General features: G+C 45.5%; 1 long non-coding RNA gene across 1 annotated transcript; it reads right to left on the bottom strand.

Annotated features, from left to right (window-relative positions):
* Positions 1–1535: 1535 nt before the first annotated feature.
* LOC119441206 (uncharacterized) lies at positions 1536–5120 on the bottom strand. The gene is made up of 2 exons (XR_005189820.2): positions 4687–5120; positions 1536–1720 (listed from the first exon to the last, which is right to left on the bottom strand). It is a non-coding gene; the product is annotated as an uncharacterized LOC119441206 (long non-coding RNA).
* Between the last annotated feature and the right edge of the window lie 3872 nt (positions 5121–8992).

Here is an 8992-nt window from a genome sequence, read left to right as displayed (position 1 = left end):
AATGTCATACGAAGTAAGGTGAGCGGCTTTGGTAGCAATATGAATTGTAGTAAACATGAGCTGATTAAGTAAGCAGGTGTGCTGCGGCGTAAGTAGACCGACATGAAGAGAGACTCGATGACCACGAGAAGGCGCGTGTGAAACGGTGGTGTTGATGAGAAGCGCTTCCCGTGGGCAGCGCGTGCGAAGGGACACACCTGTAGCGCTGCACTGCCGATCCGGGCAGCATTGCGTGTGCAGCGTGCGTTGGAAAATGTGGCCCGACTATTACGAACTGAATGAACAAGCGTGGTGTGAGCGCGCACAAACACGAAGAGATCACACTGAATGACAGCAGACAACGACTGTCAAAACGCTGGCAGCAAGCATACGCCGCAGCGGGCGAAGGTACGTGCGGTCTATCGCTTCAACGGAAACTGAGCGGCGAATGCACTTAAAGGTCAGAGCCGTGTGGAGATAAGAGACGGTGCGAGCGAGCGACGAGCGCGGTTGTTGGCAGAGAAGTGCGCCCCCCCCCCCCCCCTTGCTCCCTCCGGCGCTGGCTTCCTGCTTCCTTGCTTGCGCGTGGGAGATTGAGTGCGTTCGCTCTCCGTGATAGCGCGCGTCTCCGCACGCTTCCTCTCGGGCATACGGCGCGCGGCGAAGATTTTATCTATAGGGAACGTCACGGCGACGGCGACGGCGACGGCGACGACGACGACGATGCCGACGGCAGAAATCCGGTTCAAGTGTCCATATAATTGCTATCGCAATAAAATTTAATTAGTATACGCAGTATAACGTTCTACAGCAACTTGCGGGATGACTCAGGCTGACTCCGTACTTGGAGGCTGCAGGCTAGTTTCGGCCACCTGGCGTGGGCACGCAAATAAACACGGCACACGAGCCATCAGGCCACCACGGCAATTAGTAAATAGAAAAGCGTAGCCTGATTCATGGCTTGTTTGGGCATCCCTTGGTAAATGTATAGCATACCTTTGTGCTTTGTGAAGTTGAGTCATGCCAACGACAGCGAGTCATGATTTTGATGCACTTGTGGCAAATATGCTTTTTTTTCTTATATATATAGGAGCGACAAAAACATTAGCTCCTTTGGCCTGGTTATAAAATAAACGATGAAAAGTCAGAGTCGCGCAAAGCCATACAGTGAATAATTAGTTTCTCTATTCGAACGGCGAGGTACCGACATTATGATGTACTATTTTCGGCATCGCCGAGTCTCCATGCAATCTCCGTGCCAATTGCAGCCACGTCCTTAATAAAATCATGATAGCTGTCGTTAACTTCCGTTCCGGCGAGCACAACTGCAGCGATGTAATGTATGGCACCATTCTGTTGCCGAGAACAACGCAGAAGCCTAATTTGACAATATAGAAGCTCTTGGTTTGGTTCTTGACGCAGAACGCAAATATGTAGCATAAAAAGTGTTGTCATGTTGAACCTTGATCTTGAGTGCGACTAAACTCGACATTCTTCGCTATATCGGGTACAAATGAAGTGATCGTTGCAAAGTATACAGCACTGAGTGAGATCAATTTTCGTTTTGATAAATTTTAATTTTTCATCAGCAGTTGAATCTGCGCACGGCGTCATATCAAATTTGCAGTCATCCCATTTGCCATTCTTTATTGCTTCCCTTAAGCTCCATTTGAGTCGAAGGAACCATGAACTCTTGACACGGTGAATTGCTGCGCCATTACGCCCACAATGACGAATGCATCTGGAAAAAAAAGCAAATGAAGGGAACACTTGAAAAGAAGGAAACTTAGGATCCAGAACGATAACATTCAAATGCGTGATAACATAAGTCTAGAAACATTTATTGATGGTTTAAGTGGAAGCGGTGCCATGGTCTGTGGTGCACTTCACAAAAGTGTTGTTTTTATTGTTCGTAAGTGCTGTTTACCTTCGGGCAAACATTCAATGTTTCGAATAGGAATTGAATATTACAGGCTCACTATTCGTATTTGTATTCGAAAAATGAACTATTCGAAATTTTCCAATATTTCAAACTAACGAAATATTTCGCAACAGCCGATGGTTAAAGTATGATTACTGTTTTCCGTCTGCTAAACAAAGTATTGGGAGTTATCAGAAGTGAACCAACGAGAAAATATTTCGAAGCAATGCAGAAACAAAATTGGTATTGCAATCTTTTTTTTTTTCGTTTTTTGCGACGCAAGCCTACATGAGAACCTGTTAGTTTTGCTTGTAGTCTCTTATTTACTGTTTTTGGCGATCTAGCCATGTAGCTCTTTTATCTTTTACGCTCATCTTTCTATTCCCTCTTTCCCGTCCCCCAGAGTAGGGTAGCCAACCAGACGCATTTCTGGTTAACATCCCTGCCTTCTCTTTCTCTCCTCCTCCTCCTCCTACGCTACAACCACTGACGCTTTCCTTGCAAAGGAGCCTTTTACATTTGTCTACGGCATACAAGTTCTTCAGTAGCTTTTTGTTTCTTTTCTCTACAACTTCTTATCCGTTTTTGGAAAGCTTGTCATAGAGCCGCCGTTCCTTCTTCAAAAGCTTGTTTTCAACCAGACTTTAAAGATGTTTAGAGGCCATTCTTGCAGTTTTTTATTGACAATTACTAATCTTCTGTTTAAAGGTGACCTTTTTTTGGCTGTGTTTTTTCACTAGTCTGTATAAGCCAGGTACCTAATTATTTCGAAATAATTATTCATGCTGGAATATATGGATCTGTGTTTGACTATGCGATATTTAATTCAATATTGGATGCTTACTATGTTGAATTCCATTCCTATTCGGAAAACCAGATATTCGCCCACCTCTACTAATAATGCGCCCAACATCACGATCACCTGGCATCTGCTCGTACGAGCAATTTTAGTGTAAGAGCGTTTTTGTGTATACGGGTCCTGAATTTCATAGGCATATATCGAACAAGGTCACAGGGGATCCTGATCACGAGAAAAAAACTTACAGAAGGATAAAAATGGTTTGGAGTTGAGTTCATACAGCAGGCATTGCCAAATCCTGACTGGAAGCTTACCACTGTCATTGAAAAGGAAATTGTGCAATCGTTGCATTTTACCGGTGCTAATATATGGGGCAGAGACTTGTTGGTTTATAAAGAAGTTCGAGAACAAATTAAGGACCGCACAAAGAGCGATGGAACGAAAAAAGTTAGATGTAACGCTAAGAGACAGGAAGAGAGCGGTCTTGATCAGAGAGCAAACGGCGATAGCCGATATTTCAGTTGACATTAAGAGAAAAAAAAATGGAGCCGGGCAGGCCATCTAATGCGTTGTGGCCAGGTAACCGACAGGTCATTAGAGTTAGGGAATGGGTGTCAAGGGAAGGGAAGCGCTGTCGAGGACGGCAGAAAATTAGGTGAGGTGATGAAATGAAGAAATTTGCAGGGGCAAGATGGAATCAGCTGGCGCAAGATAGGCCTAATTGGAGATCGCTGGAAGATGCCTTTGTCCTGCGGTGTCTACGTCGGCCATTCCAACATAAACCATCAGGAGAGAGCAGAACCTGGCTGACACCTGGATTCGTAATAATTCAAAGGAAGTGGGAGTAAGAGGTCTGATAAAAAACAATAGGTGCACGGAGATTGTAAAGAGATTGCAAAAAGAAACGGCGAAGTCCCAAGGGAGGAAAACCTCAGTGCAATGCGAACGCTTCCCTGCTGTGTAAATCATAAGGACCTGACAGAAGCAGAAAAAAGAAGATGAACAAGGAGAAGCTCTCTACAACTATTTTTCAAACTTGCCTTAAACGAGCTATTTATGCGGTATAGTTATTGTGACTTTACTGTTCACTGAAGCACAGTCGCAACTTTTGGGCTTTTGGGTCCCATTGCCTTGGACTCGCGCATTGGTTTCCGTTTGAGATCACATTTAGTATGACGATACTGTTCACAGTTGTACATAAAATCCAGCATGGCGGTAACGATAACAATAAGAAGAAATGCGCATTCACCATAATTCTCTGTCACTACCATGAGTGACCATTAAGTATGTGTAGTTATTTTATTTTTTACTTACATCGAGTCGCCCAGATGGCACTATAGTAGCGGGATTAAGATATTTTACACGGAAGAAGACGGCGCAATGCAAGGAAGAAAAAAAAGAGATATTAACAGCAACCAGGAATACAGAGACACTTTACTGTATTTTTATTTTTTGCTAAATTCGTGTATGGGCCCTCTCAAAATTTCTATTAGCATTTAGCTGCATAATGCTTTGTTTTGAATGTTTGTCTTGGCCCCTTTTTGGTATTTTGTTGGGTGCACTTTTCACTCAACCCAGTGGGACCCTGTGGGTACGAGCCATGCTTTGAGGCAACAACAACAAAGCTGCCGAACATGTTGCATAACAAAAATACAAGAAATAGACATACGAGGCACGAAAATAGATCAAAAATATAGTACAAGAACACGGTCAACAAACACAAGGACAGCCGTAAGCGGAGAAACAAAACACTTCGCTCACTCACTTTCCGCTGTGCGTAACTTTATAGGGTTATGTGCAACGCAAAGCCAATCAAACAAACATAGGGCGACCTCTACACGGTCACATAAACAGTTACCGAGGTTGTGCATCGATTGTTGGTTTCCTGGTGCGGCCTGCAGACGGAAGAACTCCCGGACACGTAGAGAGCTGAAAAGAAGCCGCAACAGCTACGCAGCTAGCTCTAAAATGTAGATGTCATTCTTACCAGCTACACGCAGTGGGAACCTCCGCACCCCTTCCGCCTGCACTGCATTCCACGCGCAGCGCACTCTTCGTCGGTGCACTCTTCATAGACACAGTCGCTCCTCTTTGCCCTCGCGTTGGGCGAAGCCGCCAGGGCGTCGATGCTCGCAACGAGGCAGGCGCCTACCACCAGCAGAACGATGAGCGTAGAAGTCTTCATTCTCGCAGAGGGCGTGCGAGTGTGCTTGCCGGTCGTCAACACACAGTAAGCGAGCAGGGAAAAACCAACCGGTCGCAAGGTCCTTATCCGTTTGCAGCTTCAGCGGCGATGGCTTTTATAGCGATGTCGCTTTGCCTTTATTGTATTTATTGCCCTTTCCTCATGCTGCGTACATTTACGAAGCGTTGCCACAGCTTTTGTCAGCTGTCCAAAGCGTGAACATCCCTCGGGGGAATTTCCTCGCCTGTTTCTATTGTAATTATGTTCGAGTGATTGGTACGTTTATCAGCCGCGCTATGGCAAGGTTCAGCAACCGAGCCACCGCAAGCATGCAATTCAAAGCGATATCGATAAAGAAGCTCACGTGCCGCAGCCGTGTGTCGGAAAGAAGGTTAACAAACTATAAAAAGCCCATTGAACGTCGTGATAAGTGACCACTTATCTGCTCAAGCATAACTAACGCATAAGCCAATAACATCTGGGTACTTCAGTGCATAAAAGCAGAAACACAATTGACCAGAACGTTTTCATAAAGCTTTTATTTTGCGAAGAAGAAACTGGTGGGCTTTCCTGCTGTGAAAGAGCGGCAGCGTTTGCGTTTTCAGCACCTATACCACATCTGCATCTTGACCTCCGTGAGGCTGCTGAGAATAATTTCAGCCGTGTCAGCTCAGGCGCAGGTAGGAATTGTGCAGACGCCGATGCAACATTTCAGACCTTTGGCCTCGCAGTTGAGATCCGCGCAAGTTTCCGCCGACGGTAGCTTCGGACAGTGATACGTTACGTCGGTAGGTAGGTTGGGACACACGGGGACGTCTGCGTTCGACGCCGATTTCCCTCCTGGAAGAAAACAGCAGTAGCGCTGCAGCACATGCATTTGTCGCGAAATCTCGACTTGGAATTCCTATTTTCTCAAGAGACGCCTGAAACGATCGAAGCTGTCAAAAAGGGAAAGTAGCAAGATATAACGGCCTTAAAACGCTGAGCTTGTGAAAATCCGCTTATATCCTGGTGTACACACGGTTGTGCTGTTGAGCGTGAGGTCACGGTCGTATGCGTTGGTTTACGCAAATCGCACGCGAAACTTGGAACCGGAGGCCTAACCTCACACGTTAGTCAACTGAATTTGCGCATGAGCTCACCATGCATGCATTTTATTATTATTTCCTTGTCGTCATGCTTGCTTTTACTCAAGATTTCTTTCAAATTAAAGCCCTAACCAGCAAATAACGAAAACAATGTCGGACTGATATGCACAAAAAATGCAACGAATAGCGTATTCTTGCTCTCTGGTGCAACAATATGCTGAAGCAGATGGCTTCAAAAGCTCCACAGCTTAGCAGCTGAAGCCTGCACTAGAAACGACAACAGCGCAAAATGTACAGCTCTCTGCAGGCCTCGACGTTGAAGACAAATACCCGCAAGTGACTGTAGCAGCAGGGATAACGGCAGTGTAGGTGTTTACGTCCGCTGACGACAGCCGAATAGCCAATAAATGAATGTTTTTTATACCAACATTCCTCAAGAAAGCCTAAGGCTTGCTTTTTGTTTCCTTATTGCTATTTCACTGGACTGATATTTTATTGTATTTTGAAAGCGGCAAAAGTCATACTGGTACCTATACTATACTACCCCCGTGGAAACTAAAGGACTTGCTGCACTCACATGCATCACAGTTCGAGGGTGAAATTTTATGACGCTTTTCTTGAAGCACTAAGCTGAAAAAGTTCTCGGTACTTTAAAACATCAATATTAAAGCGGGAACCGAACTTTCCAAGAGAACATGGCTCAAATGCGACGCCCTATTAGCATACAGCAATTTTTTTCTAAAGTTTGCCCTGCAGCATGCGGCGTAAAACGTTTGGTGCTAGACAGAAGTTTTTCTTTAACGCTTACACTGAAGTTATGCGACGCTCCAAGATCAGCACCTTACAGTGACAGCGGCTATTCCCAACTACAGTTCGTGGATAACAAACAACGTGCATTCATCTCCAGGCACAGCAGTGGGAACCATATAGGCGATCAAGTGATCGGGACTCTAGCCCTCCGGAGCTTCTTGCCGAATGAATATCAGATATGAACACTTCCTACTAACGCCACCCCACCCCACCTACCACCTGAGCAACGTACAATATACCATACATGCTTTATTTATTTCATCTTACCTCCAGAGATGGTCTGCTTTGTTGCTATTTGAGGCGCAAGCAGCAGCGTCGCGATGCTTGCACATAACAGCGGTAACGACGCCCTCATGTTTATGCAAGTGCTGAGTGAATAGTCGTAGATCGCTTTATTTTCAGTTGCCACTGCGACGTAGGAACAAAAAGAAAATACACAGGAAGGCTCACCCGGCACGTTTCGTCCTTCAGTATAGTGCAGGTTAGGGGCAATGCCACTTACTAAAGGAAATCGTTTGAGAACCGGAAAATATAACACCGGTATGGCGTACGATTCTCTGTCTTCTGATGGCCTTATGCGAGAACACGCGAAACAAAACAACGATAATAAAAGTATGGGATAAACGAAATCACAACAACAAACCACAGCACGTGCGCCTATTTCTGTCACATATTGTCGCACGCTTCCAACATTTCCAACATAGGCTGCAACCGCCCCGGAAAATCCGCAGCTGCCGGATAACTACAGCAATGTGGATTGTCGCCACGTGCGTTTGCTGGTTAAACCTCTGTGGAGTACATCTGTCATGTCCACGCTGTTAAATATCAGCCATGCAGCTTTTAGTTAAAGCTTCAAGCTACTAAATGTCATTTGAAAAACAGGGCTCGAGGACTGATGCCAGAAACACAAGACAAGCGAACTGCGTTTATTTTTTAAGTAAGTGAAGTAAAATGCAAAAGGGCGAACAGCATTAACACGTCTTAATTTAAACGCACGAAAGCACCAGACCTTTTCGATTTAGTCTCTCCAAGAATTCGAACGAGAAAGTCAGATTTTCAGTCTTCTGCAAGATCTGCATTTAAGGTACGGAAACCGTCCACATGTCTTGTGCAACCTCCTATTAGGTTGACAATCAAGCTCACACCTTTCCCAGAAGTCGTGTTTAAAATTTTATCGCCGAAGCAAAATGAAGCCATGTATAAATGGCCAGGCTCCGACAAAGCAAGAGCACTCACAGCAAGAAACCTCTGACGAGCTGAACGGGAAGCAGAATATGTGTGTAGTAAACTGTGTTCATATCCCTTAGCAGTCGTTAGCCCCCCTGAAATTCTTCCTGTACTAAATAAATCATACCGGGTCGGAAAATGCGTAGGCCCAAATTTTCGAACTCCAAAGAAGCGCTCTTGTAGGAACAGAATGTTAAAAAAACTCAGTGTGCTTTTAAACACATTAAAGAACCTTAGGTGGTCAAAAATCATCCGAAGCTTCTGACTAGGATGACTTTCAAAGCGCTTGAGTTAATTTGGAACTTAAAGCAAAGCATATTACGACTGTGGTCACAACCGATGTATTCGCTTAAAGACAGCCAGAGCGCTTGCTCACGTCCTACAGTTTGCGGGGCTACACGATGAGCTGTGATAGTGACGTGTGCAGCCTCAGAATTTTGTTAACTGATTTATGCTTCCCTACTCATTTGTCTACTTTCCTATTTCGTCGAATTCCGTTTCCCCTTGCCCACTGTAGGAGGAGGAGGAAGAACGAAATAGAGAAGCCAGGGATGTCAACCAGGAATGTGTCTGGTTGGCTACCCTACGCTGGGGGACGGGAAAGTAAGCGTAGAAAGATTAGAGAGAGAGAGAAGATAGAGGAACGAAAGACGCGGTGAGTTCATGCCCGCGCGCGCGGGGCATCACTAAATCAAAGGCGTTCACATAGGCCATTCGCTCTCAAGAAACACAGAAGTGCCTTCACAGCCTTGTAGGCCGACGAGCGATGGGGGTGATCTTCGAGTAGCGCCTGTAAGGACAACCGCCGATTGTCCAGTCGTCGCATTGCGATAGAAAGTGCTTGCCATGCGACTGAAATCGACGACAGTGTACAATTGAATCCTCGATGTTCTCTTCGCTGCCGCAGACGTCGCACGCAGCACTGTCGGTCATTCCTATCAATGTTGTGCAAGCCTTCGTGAAGGCCACTGCCAACCATAGCT

Source organism: Dermacentor silvarum, chromosome 2 (assembly GCF_013339745.2).
Source record: "Dermacentor silvarum isolate Dsil-2018 chromosome 2, BIME_Dsil_1.4, whole genome shotgun sequence".
NCBI lineage: Eukaryota > Metazoa > Arthropoda > Arachnida > Ixodida > Ixodidae > Dermacentor > Dermacentor silvarum.
The sequence above is the reverse complement of the archived record's forward strand: the minus strand, read 5'-3'. Positions and strand labels throughout refer to the sequence as shown.